The 20,897-nt window shown below is 37.0% G+C and overlaps 1 long non-coding RNA gene across 6 annotated transcripts in view; it reads left to right on the top strand.

Moving 5' to 3' along the window:
- Window positions 1-6,394, top strand: part of LOC109028882 (uncharacterized) — a 61,240-nt gene extending 54,846 nt beyond the window's left edge. For 4 of the 6 annotated variants that reach the window (XR_010130286.1, XR_008669071.2, XR_010130283.1 and 1 more), the window contains 3 exons: window positions 30-141; window positions 2,597-2,710; window positions 5,981-6,394. This is a non-coding gene — a long non-coding RNA (uncharacterized lncRNA). The remainder of the gene's footprint in view (window positions 1-29; window positions 142-2,596; window positions 2,711-5,980) is intronic. The other 2 variants (XR_010130284.1, XR_010130285.1) reach the window with 1 other exon arrangement.
- Window positions 6,395-20,897: the final 14,503 nt, after the last annotated feature.

Raw genomic sequence — 20,897 nt, 5'->3', positions numbered from 1 at the left:
CTTAGACAATTGTGTTTTTTTCCCTACAGAATGATTGAGTCTCAGAATTGTTCTTTAATCCTCAGTATTTCCATTAAGAAGAGCTTCTATCAAGTGCTTCAAAAGTACCCAATGTGAAGGAGTAATAATGACTCCCTGCTGGTGAGCGAAGTGTGGAGGACACAGGTCCCTCAGCCATCCACTGGATGCTGCACTGTTTGGCCTGAGCCAACATGGGCAGAAATACAGGCGGCAGCATAAGCAGATGCCAAGAACCTGTCTTGCTTCTACTGTTTTCATTGGGTTGCTGTATCTCCTTTGTAGTCCAACCTGCAAATTACTTTGAGAAGGCGAGATACACCCCTGGACCAATCTAGGAATATATTTGTTCCCTTGCTAAAGTAGGAAAAAAAATACAGAACCTTTAGATATTGAACTCAAGGGCAACTAATTTAAATTCCTTTCCTTTCACGTTGAAAATCTTTTGACTGGGTTATTCTGAAGCCATAGCAATTAGGTTACAGTTTACTTCTCTGTTACTTTACCATCTTTAAATTTGGCACCTTCAAAAGGTTGTTCTGTGTGTTTAAAAAAAAAAAAAGGAACTACAGTTTGATATTGTATTGTTGATGACCATTATTTGATTCTGGATTCTTTTGTGTGTTTGTGTTTGGGTGTTTTTGGTTGTTGTTTGTTTGTTTTCTAGAGACAGGGGGTCTCACTATGTTGTCCAGACTAGATTTGAGCCCCTGAGCTCAAGGGATTCTCCAGCCCCAGCCTCCCGAATAGCTGGGACTGCAGGCACCCGCCACCACGCCCAGGGACAGTTACTTGATTCTTAATAGTCCAGTCATAATGAGACAGGATACTGCATAAGCCAAAGACCACACAAAGTATCAATGTTAAGTATCAAGAGGGTGTGGAGGAAGTGGGTTACAACCACTTTGTCTCCCAACTGTTGTATGTTTTGCCTTTAAAAATTTTTTTAAGTACGTTAAATTCTAATGTACTCAGATGTGGCTGAAACAATGACAAAACATTAGTTTTCTTTAAATGTGCGTGACTTTTAGGCTTTTTCCCTTTCCCAGTGACTTGCTTCTCCACTAAGCTCTTTTATTTTTTTCCTCAAATATTATTGTTTCATGTCACTGTGACAAGTTTAGTCTACTGGAAATTCCTATGTCCTCTGTAATTTAGGTTTTAAGCAACATATGATTTATCTTGTTATTTTAAAAAAACTATCTGCCTTCCCTAAGTGGGCAACTCTCTGGCATCCTTAATATTCTTCTATAGAAATTGTGATGAAAGAACAGATAAGCCTAAGTAAATCTAGCGTGTGGAGCTCCTTTAAAATGTGAAGACCTTGTCAACTGGTTAAAAGTAAAACTTGGTTTTGTCCTAAATATCCTTGCTGGGCCTATTATGCATAAAAAAAGGGGCCACAGCCCATTTGCAAGGCTTCTGAATGAACTCCATTCATTCTGTACTTGGAAATGTCTCTTCAGCCACAAAAAGAAACAATAGTTATAACCTAATTTCTTTGGTGCCAATATCAGCAGAAGAAGAGCCAAGAGACCATTATGAAAACTCTAATAAGTTCTCTTGGTGATTATATAATGCTGTATTCATTGATCATATTTCTGTATTTAAATAAGTACATTTTTAAAAACATCATAAAGTGGATCAGTAATGCTGTAATATCACATTTCATGTATTATACAACATTTTTAAAATGGAGTACTCCAAAGTAATTTGCTTCTTATGGTTACCAAAGTTTAAAGAATACCCTAACATGCACTCCAAGATTTTAAGAGGAAAGGCTTTGTGTTTTTCATTACTGTATTTTGAAATCTGAGAGTGCAAAACTAGTTTTCTTAGGTAAACCCCGTAATCAGTTTCCACATTTACCTGTAAAAGTCAGTGGAGGGCATACATCTGGAAGTAGTAGTGGCGGTACACAATGTGTGTTAATATGATTTCCAAGGGGTATCTAGAGTGAACTTTCTTAATCACAGATCTGATCTGAGCATGCCACTCCTTTCTTAAAATCTTTTGTTGATTTTCCATTTCCCTAAAAGGAAGGCCCACTGGAGCATGGGCCTTGCAAAGTCCTCTTTCTGGCTTCTGCCTGCCTGCCTTTTCAGCTTCATCTCTGCCATCTTCCCTGAATGAACTTTTGTCAGTGGCCTCGCTCTTTCTACCTATGGATGTTGTTTCTGCATGTTCTTGCATGGAATTCTCTTCCTCCCAACCCTGTTTCATTCCTTTAATCTGTACAACTCTTTCTTATCCTGAAGTCTTTATGTTAAGGTTGCCTTTTCAGGAAGACTTTTAATTGTATTAGCTAATTAATTAATTAATAGTCTGAGGTATTTGGAGCTGAGATTCTATGGGGATTAGTTGCTGGAGGGTAGTTTAGAGCCAGATTGTGGAGGACTTTCTAAGCTGTGCTTTCAAGGTTTTGAACAGGAAAATGATGTAGACTTTCTGTTTTTTGTAAGTTTGGAGGATGGCTTGTGTCTTAAAAGAATATGTAACATAACCATCTAATTTGTGAGTAGTGGACTAAGGAAACACCACTCTAACCTTTTTCTCTCTGCGATAATCCCATCTTCAGCCTCTCAAGCACTGTGAAAAATCACTTTCTCTTGTTGTATTCTTGGAGCCCCTGCTAATTCATTATTGAAAAATACCTGCTGCCTGCATTTGGCCTTATGTTGTCATTTACTTGGTAAGTAAAGCTAAATATAATATTAACTAAAATTAAAAGACCATTAAATTATTGGATAGTGTCTACTATAGTGGTTTAGAGTACAGGCTCTAGAGAGATCTGATTTAAAAGTTTTGCTCTGCCACTTGCTAGCAATATAGATGTGGACAGGCTATTTAGGTAATTTACTTAGCAAAATAAACTTGAACTGAAGGGTAGGAGATTGAGGCAAGGAAGGTAGACCCTAAAGCAGTTTGCCAAATACAAAATCTCTTGGAATTTGAGAGTGTTATCTAAAAATCCATGTGAATCTTGTATTCTCTTCCATAATACATTTCTGTTTGTTTTAATATAAAAATACTTTTAAGTTGGAGGAGGGGGTTAAGTGGGTTGGTGATTATTGCCTCAAATTTTCTATACAATTATTTCTCCAGGAAAGCACACACTGTTTATTCATGGCTTGAAGCAGTCTTTTTTTTTAAACATACATTTATAGTATACAAGCATATGAACAGACTAAGGAAGTTACCAGAAATGTAAATATAATATCTCATTAGAGCAGAAATTCTGCATTGATCTTCAGCCACCGATTTACAGTGTTTACCCCAATATTACTATATTCTAGATAAAACGTTAAAAATCTAGCTCAATAGTGTTACAAAATAAACTGATTATTTCCTTCCCCTCACCATATATACATCTAGATTATTCCATTCTTTCTAGTTACTCTCACAGGAACCTCAAGAGGCATGCTGGTTTATCTCTTTTCCTGCCTCCCCCCAGATATTTTAGTTAAATATTTTACTCTTTATACAATCCATCTTAAACATGTAATTCTTTCTATCACTTCTTTTCTGTTTATTTCATGCAGTCAGCAGTCCATTTTAGGCTTTTGCCATTTTTTCTTGTCTGTAGTATCACTGTGAGTTCAAGAATAAGTTTTCTATATACATTCTCTTTCCTCTTTTGCTTAGCCTATGAACTGTATTCCTTTATTGTCTCTGCATCAACTACAAAGTTAAGTATTGATTTCCAAAACAGGCCTGCCTTCCCCATATTATGCTTCCCTTCTTTTCCAGCCCAATCTTTTCCGTTACTCGCCTTAATGGTCCATCCTTTATAGCCAAAATGAACCCTCCACTCTTCCCTGAGCATCCACTGACTCACTTGTCTCCAGGCCTCAGCACCAATTATCCCCACTGCTTATCACTACTGTGTACATTGCCCAAAGCCTGTCTCACAGGCCTCCTCCTCCTCCATAAATCCTTCCTTGATCATCCCAGCTGAATGTGTGGGGTCTCCCTCTCCTTTCATTGTTTCATTTATGGAACAGATATTTATCAAATGCCTAATGTATATCAAGTGATAAACTAATGATGGGGATTTAGCAATAACTAGGACAGAATTATTATCCACTCTAATGGAGGTTATAATACAACACAAAAGTGGCATTGATAACTAATTTCAAGTTTCACGCATTTTCCAAGGGTCTGTGCATGGCGTTTAGAAGGCTACACCTTAGGCTGGGGGTCAAGAATGTCTTCCCTGATGTGAGGTTTACACAGAGATCTGAAGAATGAAGAGTCCAGCTAAGTTAAGTGGGAGCAGATTAAGGGAATGCAAGGACATGAAAGAGTGTCCTAGGCAGAGGGAACAACATATACAAAGGCCCTGAGGTGGGAGTGAACAAGGAACTGAGAGAAGAACTGAGAGAAGGCCACTGTGGAAAGCCAGATGCTGTGTGACATGAATAATGCGACACAGGAAATTGAGATATTAGCAAAAGAGAGATTGATGACCCATAGGCTTGAAGATGTACTGGAACTAAAGTAAGGGGCGAGGATAAATAAAAAGAGGGAGAAATTGGAGAAACAGAGTGCTTGGAAACCCTGATAAATTTGAGGAAAAGGATGGTGGTAGAGTTGACCTAGCCAGCTAGAAGAGTAGTACTTTTTAGTCAGTGAGCCCTCCATCCCATTTCTCATTAATTCTTGTAACACTTTCTCACTTCCTATATTCTGTCATATTTTATAGTTGTTTATATAATTATCTTATTCTTTATACCAATTGTAGTTTCCCTGGGTGCTTATTATGGGTTAACAATTATATTATTATTAATAATATGGGTGAATGTTTACAAAGAAAGAAGTCTTTTTTTCCTATTCTTATTTTATTTCTTTAATCTTTGATCAGAGGTTTTTATTTATGAATTCATCTTATATGTTACGTGACAAACACTGAATGCTGAATGCCACAGAGTACATGACACTTTAGCACCATAAAGAAAGGCACCAAAACCAAGCAGCAAACTACATGCTACAAAACAACAATTTCTGGAATTAATGAATGAGGCTAATTTTCTGGAGTCCTCTCTCTCTTTTAAAATGTAAGAAGTTTTAGTATGGCCAGGCATGGTGGCTCATGCCTGTAATCCCAGCCCTTTGGGAGGCCGAAGTGGGCAGATCACCTGAGATCAAGAGTTTGAGACCAGCCTGGCCAGCCTGGGGAAACCCTGTGTCCATTAAAAATATAAAAATTAGCCAGGCATGGTGGCACGTGCCTGTAATCCCAGCAAATTGGGAGGCTGAGGCAGGAAAATCACTTGAGCCTGGGAGGCGGAGGTTGCAGTGAGCTGAGATAGCACCACTGCACTCCAGCCTGGGCAACAGAGTGAGACTCAAAAAAAAAAAAAAAAATGTAGGAAGTGTTAGTATGTCTAGGTCTATTCACAGGTTTGGAAGGAGAATGGGGATAGAAGACAGAGCAGAAAATTAGTGGTAGGATTCAGTAGATCAGATCTCCAGCTTCTTAGTACCTTTGATATTTAGTCCAGTTATTGAATTTCTCTTCAATTCTTCACTCAGAACTTCTTTTCATTCCAGTGGGATTGCTTCACACTTATGAGAATTAATGTATTTATACAAAGCCATTTTCAGAAGGGAATCACTAATATTATTATGATGTAAACAAATGATACTAGGTACTTTTCCCTTAAAGTGTCTGTTTTAAACACACATTTGTTTTTCTGCTACATCGAGTTCATTGAATCTCATTTGTGTTTTCTTCGTATGTTACCTTATACAGATATAGGCAGGATGTCCCTGTTTTTTCAGTTAGCTGTTAGATAAATTCACCATACATTCGCTTTCAACCTTGTGTTTAAAAAAAATTAGTTACATGAAGTAGTCATCCACATGACATAAGAGACCTAATTTTAATAGGAAATAATATTAAAAATGTAACTCCTAGAAAATGTTAGTGATTATCATCTTCCTTTATTTTTTCTCCTAGGTACTTCCTAAGCGTGGCTACTCCAATGAAGCTTTAGTATATGTACTGAAAGAAGATCCTCTCATACTGCCACAGCCAACAGATAAGGTTGTAAATCTTTATTGGGAGAAGCCGTCAAGGACAGTTCTGTGAAATGAAAGGATCTCTGGATCACCACAAAGTCTGGCTCAGTGACTATGGCTTTGCAAACACTAAACATTCCTATCTCGAGTCCTGTAAATGGCTTGAAATAGTATACATAAGCATGCCTTATAAACATCTTCAGTCTTTATCAACTCTTTGGAGATCCAGCCATTCTTTTTTGTACTTTAGGGAATTAAATCATTTTATAATGTATAAATCTGAGCATGGCAGATGGCAGAAGAAATTTTGTCATGTGTTTTTAAAGAAATAAAAATGTATTATGTTTTAAAATTCCTTTAACTGTTTTTCTTACAAAACTCCCAACAACTTAGTTACCAAGTAAACTATCTCAGATATGATTTTTCAGTCCTTGCTAATCTATTTATAAAATCTTTTGCTATTTTATAATCTTATTATTTGTGTCTGTCCTTAAGTGTTCATTTGTTTTTATGTCTCTGTATGTCATGTTTATTTGAGCTGTTTAATGTAAAGTAAAACAAGAACTCCCTGCATCTTATAGCATAAAAAGCAATGTTTTTCATATTCTTACCCTAATAGAAACCCTCATTCACAGAGTGATGGCTAATGCTCTACCTTTCTGCAATTCCTAGTCATAGAACTGTCCAAGTCTCACATGACGTGTATCTTGAGGAAGAAACCTATCACGAGTTAGTTCTTAGCTATACAGGTTAACAAACTCAAATGACCCACTAACTAAATCTTGATTCTTAACAAAAACACTATGGTCTATCATCATAACAATGTCAATTTCTCACATTATCATTTTGAATCAACAATATGCCATCATATCAAAGAGAACTTATCATATTAGCATATTGAATATAAAATTACAGTGCAGCTAGTTCCAAGACCTGAATGAGTGTGGTATATAAAAAGAGCAGTGGATTAGAAATAAGGCAATCTGACGTGCTTATCTCAGTTCTGCTGATACTCGCTATGTGTATTTAAGGCTAATTATTTAAATGGGCTTTATTTAAAAAGGGAAAAGAAGTAGAGGCATGCTCATTCCTTTTAAGAATATGACCCGGAATTTCCGTGTATCATTTCTGCTCATGTACCTTTGGCCAGAGCTTAATCAGTTTGTCCCAGGTAGTAGGAAAGGAGGCTGGAATATGTGGCCTTTAGCTGAAACTTCGAGGATTCTAAAGGAATTGGACTATTGAAAGACAAGTAATAGTCTTTGCCATTGCTCTCTTACCAGGAAAGCAAATGTTCTTTCAGACCCTCCTCCCCTGCCCCACTGAGTGATTCCATCAGATGAATCACCATCTATGGCAGATAGACCCTTATGAAATCTGTATGCAGCAGATTTCTACTTAGGCCATAATTGAGCATATAGTTACCCCTAGATTTAAAAAAGCTGGGGAAGCAGGAAACAGGATTGACATGATTGGCTTTGACCAAAGTTTCACAAACTTTCTTGGTGCACAGCTCCCTTGGGTTCTTAATTTTTTTCGTGGTACCAAAAGAAATACATAAAAGTTTCATATACAATTCAATAAGCGTTTGAACTATGACACATAAATTGAAAGAGAAGTAATACCTTGTTCATTCTTAGATAACCACAGTTACTACTGGGCTATATATACCTGTTGGGCACTCTACAACTTCTCAAACCTTGGACTCAGATTGGATGGTGCCACCCTATGTCTTGCCAGACAGTGCTTGCTTTTCATCACAGCAACCACTGAAAACCCAGCTTTGCAATGACATCAATGACATAATATTCTAAAGAAATGTAGCATGGTCTAATGTGGAAACTGCGAATCACCCCAAGCTAATAGTGGGCATGCTATCTGCCAGAGGTTAAGTCCCTTTTTCCCTTGAAAATTTGAATATATTATAGCTCCCCCAGTGAGTTTACTTTAGCACCCTTGAGGGCTGGGAACACAGTTTGGGAACCATGGACTTAGACTAATCATCGTTTATTTTCTGGGCTGGACGTATTGCTCCCTAGACAAGAATTAGTTTTTTAGAGGGGAAGAAAGAAGAATGGAAAATATTTAGGAAACTGACTATTTCTGCCTCCCTCTATTCCAGCTAAACTACATGATCTTTAAGAAGAGAGGCTATGTCTGTTTTTACACACTTTTCTGTGGCATAGTTCTGGGTATTTCAAAGAACATAGAGGCTTGGTACGGTGGTTCAAGCCTGTAATCCCAGCACTTTGGGAGGCTGAGGTGGGCAGATCCCTTGAGGTCAGGAGTTCAAGACCAGCCTGACCAACATTGCAAAATACCATCTCTACTAAAAAATACAAAAATTAGTCAGGTGTGATGGTGCACACCTATAGTCCCAACTACTTGGGAGGCTGAGGCAGGAGAATTGCTTGAACCTGGGAGGCGGAGGTTGCAGTGAGCTGAGATCATGCCACTGCACTTCAGCCTGGATGACAGAGCAAGACTCCCATCTTAAAAAAGAAAAAAAAAAGAACATACATATTTATTAAATGATTAAGAAATGAAGTTTATATGATCAATGAAATATGATTAATAACATTAACCAACCATAAAATGCCAGATTATAGGAAATTTGTTGCCTATACAACAGGCTTCTGTGTAAATTCAAGGGCCTGGACTATGCCTTCCTAATTTCTTACCACCAGTGCCTGATAATTGTTTGGTATATTGTAGGTGAGAGAAAAATGTTGTTCAGATGAATTGGTGAATGTCTCAGTGAGAGCTAGTTCTGTTCCCAAACACCATTACAAAGGAGTTGCATTACACTGCTAATGAAAATGCTTATTAGTGGACTCTTAATGTAAATGCTCATGTTGACTGCCAAGAAAGAAAAATAACCACTTTATTTTATCACTATGGATCTAAGGCTTTTTTTGTTACCACAGTCACCACTAGAAAAACTGACAAAAAGAGAAAAGCAGAACTATTCTGAGATGTAAGATGAACTTTTCTTAGAATGGTTTATATTGACAGCCGCTAAACTGTTTCAGTATTCAGGATTATTACATAAAGCCGAGAAAGTGACTATTTTCAAAAGAGCTACCAAACTTTATAAGTATGATAGTCATTTGAGCAAAATGTATCTTTCTCCTTTTTCTTGTTCCATAGCCTAAATAGGCTTTTCTCTGTTTTGATGGTTTTGCCATTCAAGCTCATTCTGTTTTCTTGGGAAGCTATGCAAGCTCTTTGGTTTCTGTGATTGTAAAGTGTGTGGCTCTGTGACAACTCCATAGAAGAATGTGTATGTGCTAGCGCTTTAGATTTGTCTAGATCTAAAAATTTTCTATGGTTATTTGAGTTTTTTCAGTAATATATTTAGAAAACTATTTATGTGTCTGCCTCTATTACTAAATCAAAAGTATTTTGAAGGCATGTCCTTTTCATTTTTGAATCCCCAGAGCATTGCATCTGAACCCCCAAGACCTGGTACAGAGTAGGTACCCAATTCATATTTGTCGAGTTAATAAACTCTTTCTTAGCAAAATTTTCCCAATAGCACAGTACAGAGTTTGTTCATAATAAATAATGAATGTATTTTTATTTTGTGAGAGCCTAAATCATTTTTAATTCTTTCAATGTTTCTGAAAACTAACAGATAGGATGTATTCTCTCTCTTTTCTATATGGAAAAATATAATTATCTTTAATGATGGATACCAAATCTTGAATTTGTACTATACAAGAAATAATTTATTGACTTAAAATATCTTAAAACATTCTTTGTTTTTTTGAAGAATATTAGATTTCTTTGTTAATGTATTTCTTTTTTACCAGTTTAATAAAAGCTTTTGCTGGGCACTTCTAGATGTTCAGGGGCCAGACTCATGTTGCAGTTGTATGTTCCTAGATTTTATTTCAAAACTGCATTTTTATTTATTTTTTGAGCATGAAAGTAATATATGCTCAGTGTAAACAATTAGGTCATTATAAATATATTTAACAGGAATACCAGAGATAACTTCTGTTAATAATTCAATGTATTACTACAATTTTTTCTATGAATTTAATATAATAATATTGTTGGAAATTTTGATGTAATTATTTAAGTGAAATTGAATCATACTGCACATACTATTTTGCAGTTTTTTAATAGTGTATTTAAACTTTTAAGTGCAAAAGATTTTCAAGACTAGCAAATATAAATCTACCTTATTCTGTTTAATTGCTGGAGCCTACTTTTAGATGTTTACAGTACCCTATACTCCTACTTTAAGTTACTTACAAATTTAAATTTGTAATTAAATTATTTATATAATTGTAGGTTTCATATCTGTATCCCTAAATAGATTATAAATTCCATGCCTAACCCATGCTGCATGAAACAGATACATATAATGGCAATAGGTGCTATGAATGAATGAACGAGTAAATGGTGGTATTCATCCCAGAACTTTCTTTACAAAGCCTGTGCTCTTTCCACAATGCCACACTTCCTCCTCTTAGTGGTTCCTTTATATACTATGGGAATGTTCATAATATCATTATTAATGGTTACATTATTTTGAGTTTTATTACGTATGTTTAGGTCAATTGTGAAGACAGAACTAAGCAATTTAGAAATTCAGAAATATAGGAATAATAATTATATACAGACATACCTTGAAGATATTGTGGATTTGGTTCCAGACAAGTGCAATAAAGTGAATATTGCCATAAAGCAAGTCACACATATTTCTTGGTTTCTCAGTACATACGAAAGTTATGTTTACACTATACTATAGCCTATTACATGTGCAATAGCATTGTCTAAAAAAGCACGTAACTTAATTAAAAATACTTTATTGCTAAAAATTGCTAACGGTCATCTGAGCCTTCAGTGAGAATCTTTTTGCTGATGAGGGGTCTTGTCTTCATACTGATGGTTGCTGACTGATCAGAGTGGTCAAGACTGGGGTGGCTGTGGCAATTTCTTAAAATAAGACAATGAAGTTTACCATATCAGTTGACTTCTTTCACAAAAGATTTCTCTGTAGTATGCAGTGTTTTTTTGATACCATTTTACCCACAGTAGAACTTCTTTCAAAATTTGAGTCAATTCTCTCAAATCTTGTCACTGCTTTCTGAACTAAGTTTATATAATATTCTAAATCCTTTGTCATTTCAACAATGTTCACAGCATCTTCACCAGGATTAGATTTCATCTCAAGAAATGACTTTCTTTGCCCATTCATCAGAAGCAACTGCTCATCCAAGTTTTATAATGAGATTGCAACAATTCAGTCCCATATTCAGGCTTCACTTCATATTCTTGTTCTCTTGCTATTTCTACCATATCTACAGTTACTTCCTCCACTGAAGCCTTGAACCCCTCAAAGTCATTCATGAGGGTTGGAATCAACCTCTTCCAAACACATATCAGTGTGGATATTCTGACCTCGTCCTATGAATCACAAATGATCTTAATGGCACCTAGAATGGTGAGTCCTTTCCAGAAGGTTTTCAATTTACTTTGCCCACATCCATCAGATGAATCACTATCTATGGCAGCTATAGCCTTATGAAATGTATTTCTTAAATAATAAGACTCAAAAGTCAAAATTACTGCTTGATCCACAGGATGCAGAATGGATGTTGTGTTAGCAGGCATGAAAACAACACTAACTTCCTTGTACATCTCCATCAGAGCTCCTGGGTGAGTAGGAGCATTATCAATGAGCAGTCATATTTTAAAAGGAATCTTTTTTTTCTGACCAGCAGTTCTCAACAGTGGGCTAAAAATATTCAGTAAACCATGCTATAGACAGATGTGCTGTCATGCAGGCTTTGTTGTTTTATTTATAGAGCACAGGCAGAGTAGACTCCGCATAATTCTTAAGGGCCCTAGGGTTTTCACAGTGGTAAATCAGCGTTGCCTTCAACTTAGGTCACCAGCTCCATTTGCCTCTCACGAGAGTCAGCCTCTCTTTTGAAGGTTTGAAGCCAGCCATTGACTTCTTCTCTCTAGCTATGAAAGTCCTAGATGGCATCTTCTTCCAATATAAGATTGTTTTATCTGTGCTGAAAATTCGTTGTTTAATGTAGCCACCTTCATTTATAGTCTTACCTAGATCTTCTGGATAACTTGCTGCAGCTTGTACATCAGTACTTGCTGCTTCACCTTGAGCTTTTATGTTATTAAGATGGCTTCTTGATCTCATGAACCAAGCTCTGCTAGTTGCAAGCTCTTCTACTGCTTCCTCACCTCTCTCAGCCTTCATGGAATAGAATTGAGTTATGAACTTCCTCTGGATTAGGTTTTGGCCTAAAGGAATGTTGTGGCTGGTTTGATCTTCTATCCAGTCCAATAAAACTTTCTTCATATCAGCAATAAGGCTATTTTGCTTTCTTATCATTCATGCGTTCACTGGAGTAGCACTTTTAATTTCCTTTAATAACTTTTTCTTCGCATTCACAATTTAGCTGTTTGGCTCAAGGGGCCTGGCTTTTGACTATTTTGGCTTTTGACATGAATATCTCACTAGATTAATTATTTCTTGCTTTTAATTTAAAGTAAGAGACAAGAGATGTGACTCTTCCTTTCATTTGAACACCCAGAGGCCATTGTAGGGTTATTAGTTGGCCTAGTTTCAAAATTGCTGTGTCTCAGGGAATAGGGAGGTCCAAAGACAGGGTGAGAGACAGGGAAACAGTCGTTTTGGTCAGTCAGTCGGAACACACACATTTATGGGTTAAGTTCACTGTAGTATATAGGCACGATTCATGGTACCCCCAGACTAATTACAATGGTAACATGAAAGATCACTGATCACATAGCATCATAACAGATATAATAATAAAAAATTAGAAATATTGCAAACTTTACCAGAAACCACGCAGCAAGAAGAGAGTGGAGTGAAATAGTATTTGGCTGTCTCTTGACTGTGCTCTCACATGGCAAAAGGAGTGAGGGAGTTCTCTGGGGTCTTTTTCATAAAGGACTAATCTGATTCATGAGGGCTCCACCCTCATGATGTAATTATCTCCCCAAACCTCCAACTCCAAATACCACCACACTAGGGATTCAGTTTCAACATAAAAATTTTGAGGGGACACAAACATGCAATTTATAGCATTCTATCCCTGGTCCCTTAAAGTTTACGTTTTTCTCATATGCAAAATGTCTCCATTCCATCCCAATAGCCCTAAAGCTTTAACTCATTCCAGCATTAACTTTAAGTCAATGCTGGAATTTAAGTCATTTAAATAGGTCAGGTATTGGTGACACTTGAGGTATAATTTATCTTGAGGTAAATTGCTCTCCAGCTATGAAGAACTTGTGAAATCAAACATGTCCTGTGCATTATATACAATGTTGAGACAGGCATAGGATGGACATTCTCATTCTAAAAGGGACAAATAGAAAAGAAAAAAGAAGTGACAGGTCTAAGGTAAATGTAAAACCTAATGGGGCAGGCAACATGAAACATTAAAGCTTGAGAATAATCCTTTATGGCTTAATGCTTTGCCTTCCAGACCTACTATTTTTGTGGTCCCAAATACACATCTCTCATGGGTGAGAGTTGTATGTTTGTGACTCTTGTAGGCAGCAATTCTGGCTCACTGGGGTTCCAGGCTTGCACCTTCCCCAGGCTGGAATCATACACTGGTGGCTCTGCTGGTCTGATGTCATGGAGACAGCCTCACCCCCTTGTCTCCACTGGGCATTGCCCTAGTGGGAACCTTTTGCCACAGCCCTACCCATGCTGCTGCTCTCTTCCTGGGCCTCTTGGCTGTCCTGGTTGGAGTCCTGTGCCTATGGCTCTGCTGAGAAGTCCTGCCTTTGAAATATAGTTGGAGGTAGCAAGGCCCCCCTGGCTTTGCTGGGTGCATCCCATTTCACAGGTCTCTGTGTGGGCCCCACCCCTGAGCCACTGGACAGGGGTATCCTGGCCCATCTGGACTGGAAACGTGGCCCCACCCTTTTGAAACTATTCTGACCTAGACCCTTGGACTCTGGGTCTGTGATGGGAGGTAAAGTCCTGATAACATCTGAACTGTTATTATTCCATCATCTTAGGGAATAGCTTCTGGCTTCTATTGAGATGGCTGATCAATACTAACATCTTTTTCAAATAGTTGCCTGACTACACCCTTAGTGTTTTCTTCTGACCATGATTTCTCTGTTTTTACGGTAGGGATATGCTGAGAATTTTCCAAATCTTTGAGTTCTGCTTCCTTTTCACTTAATAATTCTGTCTTTAAGTCAGTCATTTCTTTATTTCTTAAATTTTACTAAGAGCACTAAAGAGAAGCCAAGCTGCACCTTTAAGACTTTGCTTAGAAATTTTCTCAGCTGAATATATCCAATTTTATTGGTCACAAGTTCTACCTTCCACAAAACACTAGAACACAAACACAATTCAGCCAACTTTTTTTTAACCACTTTCTAACAAGGACAGTCTCTCCTCCAGTTTCCAAAAGCATCTTCCTCATTTCCTTCTGACACCTCATCAGAATGACCTTCAGTCTGTATTCCTACCAATATTCTGTTCAGAATTTCTTAGGCATGCTCTAAGAAGATTGAGGCTTTCTCTACCGCTCTCTCTTTTTTTTTTTTTTTTTCCAGGACCTTACCAGAATCACCTTTAAAGTTCTGTTCTCAGCAATGTAGGCTTTTTCTAGCATGCATTCCAAGCTTTTCCAGCCTCAACCCATTCCCCAGTTCAAAAGTTGCTTCCATGTTTTTAGGTATTAATTACAGCAGCACCCCACTTCCAGGTACCAATTTATGTCTTAGTTCATTCAGGTTGCTAGAAAAGAGTACCATAGCCTGGGCGGCTTTTAAATGACATTTGTTTCTCACAGTTCTGGAGTCTAAAATATCCATAATGAAGGCATGGGTAGATCTGGTATCTGAGGAGGGACCACTTCCTGGTTCATTAACAACCTTCTGTTTGCTGTGTCCTCACATGAAGGAAGGGGCAAGAGAGCTACCTGGGGTCTCCTTTGTAAGGACACTAATACCATTAATGAGGGCTTTATCCTTATGACCTAATCACCTCCCCAAAGCTCCACCTCCATATACCATCACATTGGCAATTAACTTTCAACATATGAATTTGGGGGAGATATAAACATTCAGTATATAGTAGTTTTGTCTCTTCTTTCCTCTTCTTCTTGTATTTTTTATTATACATATCTTCTATCTTTGTAATTGTTCCACAGCTCTTAGATATTTTGTTCTGCTTTAATTTTTTTCAGTCTGTTTTCTTCTCTTTCCAGTTTTGGAAGTTTCTCTTGATATATATCCTCAAGTCCAGAGATTCTTGCCTCAGCCATGTCCAATCTACTAATAAACTTATCAAAGGTATTCTTAATTTCTCTTAAAGTATTTTTTATCTATAGCATTTCTTTTTGGCTATTTCTTTGAATTTCCGTCTCTCTGTTTACATTGCCCATCTGCTCTCGCATGTGTCATTTATCCCTTAGAGCCCTTACCATCTTAATCACAGTTTTTTTTCTTCTTTTCTTTATACTTTAAGTTCTGGGATACATGTGCAGAACGTGCAGGTTTGTTACATACGTATACACGTGCCATGGTGGTTTGCTGCACCCATCAACCCGTCATCTACGTTACGTATTTCTCCTAATGCTATCCTTCCCCTAGCCCCCAACTCCCCAAACAGGCCTCGGTGTGAATCACAGTTGTTTTAAATTATTTGTCTGATAATTCTAAAATCCCTGCCATGTCTGGCTCTTTACTTGTTAGAACAGAGTGGCAGCATCCAAGCTCTGATGCTTGCTTTCTCTTCAAACTTTGCTTTTGCCTTTTAGTATATGCTATGGTTTGAATATGTTTCCCAAGGTTCATGTGTTGGAAACTTAATCATTGCTGTGACTTAGATATGGTTTGTTTGTCCCCACCAAAACTTATGTTGAAATTTGACCCCGAGTGTGATAATACTGGGAAGTAGGGCTTAGCGGGAGGTAGTTGGGTTATGGAGATGGATTCCTCACAAACGATATGGTGCTGTTCTCATGGGAATGGATTTAGTTCCTGAGAGAGTGGGTTGTTATAAAGCCAGGACGCCCCTCAGGTTTCCTTCTTTTTGTACACGTTCATTTCCCCTTTGACCTTCTCTGCCATGTTGTGATACAGCATGAAAGTCCTCACCAGAGTCAGGGCCAAGCCCTTAAACTTCTCAGCCTACAGAACCACGAGCTAAATCAACGTCTTTTCCTTTTAAAGCACCCAGTCTCAGGTATTCCTTCATGGCAACACAAAACAAAGACAATCCCCACTGCAACAGTGTTGAGATTTCGGATTTTTAAGAAGTGATTAGGTCATGAGGGCTCTCCCCTCATGAATGATTTAATGCTGTTATTGCAGGAGTGGGTTTCTGATAAAAGGATGAGATTGGCCCCCTTCCCACTCCTGCATGCTTTTTTGCATTTCTGCTATTCTTCCATGGGCTGACACAGCAAGAAGTCCTTTGTTCGATTTGCCCATCAACCTTGGACTGCCCAGCCCCTAAAACCACAAGCTGAATAAATACCTATTCATTGTAAATTACCTAGTCTCAGGTATTCTGTTATAGCAATACAAAATGGGCTGAAACAGTATGCCTTGTAATTTTTTCTTGATAGCTGAACATGGTGTACTGGGTAAAAGGAAGTGCTGTAAATAGGCCTTTACTAATATGGTGATAAAGTGTTGGAAGAGGGGAAACTTTCTATAGTCCTATGATTAGGTCTCCATCTTTTAGCAAGCCTATTCCTCTGGACTCTGAACATCACAATTGTTTCTTAGGCCCTCCCTTTCTAAGTGGAATAGGACAGCTAGAATAGGCTGGGGTTGTTTATTTCAATTCCCTTAGGTGAGTTAGGCTCTGATAAAACCCCAGCAGGTTAGGCTTTGGTTAAACAGTTTCTCCTAAGAGCAGACCTTGTTAAGAACTGAGCGCTCTGGCATATATCAAAATGATTTTTCTTTCCTTCCTACTGCCAGAAGCACAATGTAGTTTTCTTCAATAGTTAGTCTGATAATCTGGTCATGCTGCTGATGGTAAAACTTACAAAAGCATGGTGGCCCCCTTGTGACTAGGTCTTCCAGAGTTTTTATCTCTCAGACTTGTGTACACATAGCCTCCAGCAATTCACCAATTACAGTTTAGGTTTTCCTACCCCAGCAGTGGCTCCCATGGAGGTTTCTGCTCCAGTATATTGTGATTCTCTACATCTGCCTGTCCATCTTGCTAATTTTGGGGGCAATGGTTTGCCCTGTGACCTCACTTCTCTTATGGACTCAAGAAGAGTTGTTGATTTTTCAGTTAGCTCAGCTTTTACTTGTTAGAACAGAGTGGCAAATTCCCAGCTCCTTACATGTGAAATTGGAAACTGGAAGTCTTGGAGCTTACTTTTTCAAAATCAAAAAGACAGTGATAAACAGTCACAAAGCAGTTTTATTTAACTTTTCCAAAATATTTCTCAGGCTATTCTCTTTCAGACATTCAAAAAGAAAAAGTTTCTAACTTTAAAATAATTAAATGACAAATGGTAAAACCTGCTAGTTATCTCCCAGTGGCTGTTCCCATGGTGGTAGGGCCTCAGATGTGTGGCCATTTGCAACGGACACGGCATTTCTAGCTTGCAGCCAGGCACAGAAAATAGCAGGAGAGAGCGAGGTGTGTTCCTCTCCTCTCTTGTCTTCTGACCCTTTCCCTGTTCTGCTCCTCTGGAATGTGATGCTGCCATGTTGAGACTGTGAGGCTGAAGCCTTCAGGAAAGAATACCAAGATGAATGGAGTCTGAGTTCCTGACAACATGGAGCATCATGCCAGTCATGAACCACTTCCGAGACATCCCTATGAGAAAAAATAAACTTCCATGTTCTTTAATTTATCATTTTGGAGGGTTTTCTGTTATTTGCTGCAAAACCTAATCTTAACTAATACAGACATTGAATCTGAAATTCCCAGGAAAATCCCTGTAAACCTGTTGCTTGCCACAAATAACTGGCCTCTACCAGCAGCATTCTACTAAAAAAAACCCGTATGTGGCATTATCCCTTATTTATAGATAAAGAAAATAAGGGCCAGAGAAGTTTCCATTCAGATTCTGAATCTAATGCTCTTCATAAGAAACTGTTTTGCATGCTAACCAATGAATAATAAATTAGAATACAGAGTCAATGTCAGCCTTTTGTATACAGTTCTGTATTTGTTTCAAGATATTAACCTCATCTAGTTACTCACAACCACCCTTAAAGCAGGTTCTTAAATGACAAAACTGAGGCCCAGAAAGTGTCATCTGTACAAGGTAACACAACTGGACAGTGAACTAGTTTCCTGGTTTCCAGTTTTTTTATGATTTGTGTCATATTCTTCACCAATCTTTTAAAGCCTCATCCGTCATAAAGTATATTATTTAACATTTTATTCACCAAGTTTTATCAATAATATTTTCCATCCCCATTGTAGACTACAGGCTGTCCTTTTCACACTTAAATCTGTAAAACTGAGAGAAGAGCATGAGAATCAAGAAGATGTTATTGTTTATTCAATAAGGTAATGTTTACTTCCACATCTGGGAGGGAGGAGATTTTGAAAGGAAGAATAGACAAGGAATATATATGACTTAAAACACTCTCTGAGTTCAAGGAAACAATCCTTTTAATTGTTATTGATACTGTTGGACATAGATAAATAATATATCATTTCGATCCTGTAAAAAATCAAGCAGTCTATTCATTGACTAAAATAATAAAGCCTGACTGAAAAATCCACATGCAAAAAATCCCAGTGGCTGCTTTGCATGTTCTAGTTAGTTCAAGCTGAAATTTTTAACATGCGGTTTGCATTTGCTTTCATGCCCCAGTGCACTCAAATTTCAGTATTATTCAGTTTCTTGAGGATCCCAAATATGAACAACCTTAATAAACAATATTTTCCTCCACTTCCTATATGAGCGTTTAAGGTTATTGCTCTATATTCCTTTTGCTGTAGCCTGAGATCATCAAAAGGATAATCGGTATATGTAATGAGCTGACCTTGACATCTTCTTCAACCAACTTTAAAAATAAACAATTTTTGGTGGGTCTCTGATGGATTCTCTTTTTAATTTGTCTGCTTTTCTTGTGTATTTTATTCCTTTTTACTTGTGTGGCAAAGGGACTGAATGTTGATGACCGAAAGTTTGGATCTTTTCCAGGCATTTATTTTGGGACAAGTTCTCAGTCTCTTGGCACAAATACCTACCTGCCACCCCCGTCCTGCCCTCTCCTCCCCACAGTATGACCGACATACATCTACCCTTTCTCCCTTATGTACTGGGAAGAGTGGGAGTTCTTTTGACAATCTCTATAAACTTAAGTATTTATAGAAAATTTCTGGGTAGACATAGATAAGGCCTAGGGAGTTTATTAAGGATAATAAAATTAGTTGCTTTACTTTTTTTTAATAAAATATTCTTAAACCACTTCTGAGCCATTCTATCATTAAATTTGCTTCTATCTTGAAACTTTCCTTAATAGTCAATTCTTATGCAACTTCCTTTTTCCCTTTGACAGCATGAAGCATTTTATTCACATGAGTTTTCCTGGTATAAACGTTTGTATTTTAAGGAGTTGGAAGATGCAGCTCACGGTAGACTCTTCTCTCTTTTCTACATCCCACTATTCATTTAAGGATCCTAGTTCTTAGAGTTTGCACTTTCATATTCTCATGCCATAATATTCTGAGTATGGTGAAGCTTTGAAATGCAAGTTAGAAGTTCTGAATGTTACTAGATTGGCTTTGATTAGTCAATAACCTCTTTACTTCTTATTGGTGAAACACATGTATAATAACTAGAAATCAACTGATCTATACATTTGCTTTGACAAATAAGTGTAAGTAAAGTTAGAGAAACAGTGCTGGGTAAATAGTGCATAAAAGAATTGCAAAGAAAGGGATTCTTGTTATTTAATTGGCTTGAATTAAAGAAAAAACAGTTTTTTCAAACATTATAACATGATTAGCTTAAAAAGACTTCCTGCTGAATAGTGTAAGATATTTTTTAAAAATATACCTCAATAATAATAGTAATTTTTCAGCAGTCCTAAGAGTGTAAGTAAAATAATATTATATGCTTTGTTTTTTTTAAAAAGTAAAGTACTCTCTTTTATGACTCCTCAATTCATTCCTTCTCTTGTTCCAAGTTCCATATTAGGTCCAAGTTCCATATTAGGCATAAAAATTCCTGTAATTATTTCATATCCCAACAGTTTCTACCTCTGAACTGTTCTTTATATATTTCATATAACTTATTACATTTATTCTAATACTTTATTTTACACAATGTTATTGTTATTCTCTAGAATTTTAAGAAATGTCCTCCATCTTCTAAACTGAATTTTAATTTACTCGAAAAAATGATTGCATAGTCTCATTTACTCTCAAAGTTTTATCTACTAATGCAGAATAAGTCTTAAGAAATTATTCAAGATTTAGCTTTGCCTGCAGTTCTTTTGCATTGGAATGTATAAACATTACTGTAGGCTCAATTCGTATTAGTCTACTTAAGTAAACAAGAAACAGTTAATTATGATCAATTTCTCAAACGTATACACTATTTCCTTCAAGAAAAGAACTTTGTTTTGACATGTGTAACATTCACTGTAATCCACTGTAGTATCAAAACAAAAATCTTTGTGTTATGGAAAGGGAAGCAATAACTAAAGTTTTGCAATAAACATATTTTACATTTTACTGTGTTCTATGTTTTACAAAAATGTTTTTATGTGCCTTTTGAAGGTAAAAACAAAACCCATTTTAATGTTATAACATCGTTTAATAACGAATATTAGGTTTTACTTGGAGTTATTTGAGAAACAATAAGGCATGGTGGAAATATTAG

This window comes from Gorilla gorilla, chromosome 1 (assembly GCF_029281585.2).
Source record: "Gorilla gorilla gorilla isolate KB3781 chromosome 1, NHGRI_mGorGor1-v2.1_pri, whole genome shotgun sequence".
In the NCBI taxonomy this organism is placed as follows: Eukaryota; Metazoa; Chordata; class Mammalia; order Primates; family Hominidae; genus Gorilla; species Gorilla gorilla.
The sequence above is the reverse complement of the archived record's forward strand: the minus strand, read 5'-3'. Positions and strand labels throughout refer to the sequence as shown.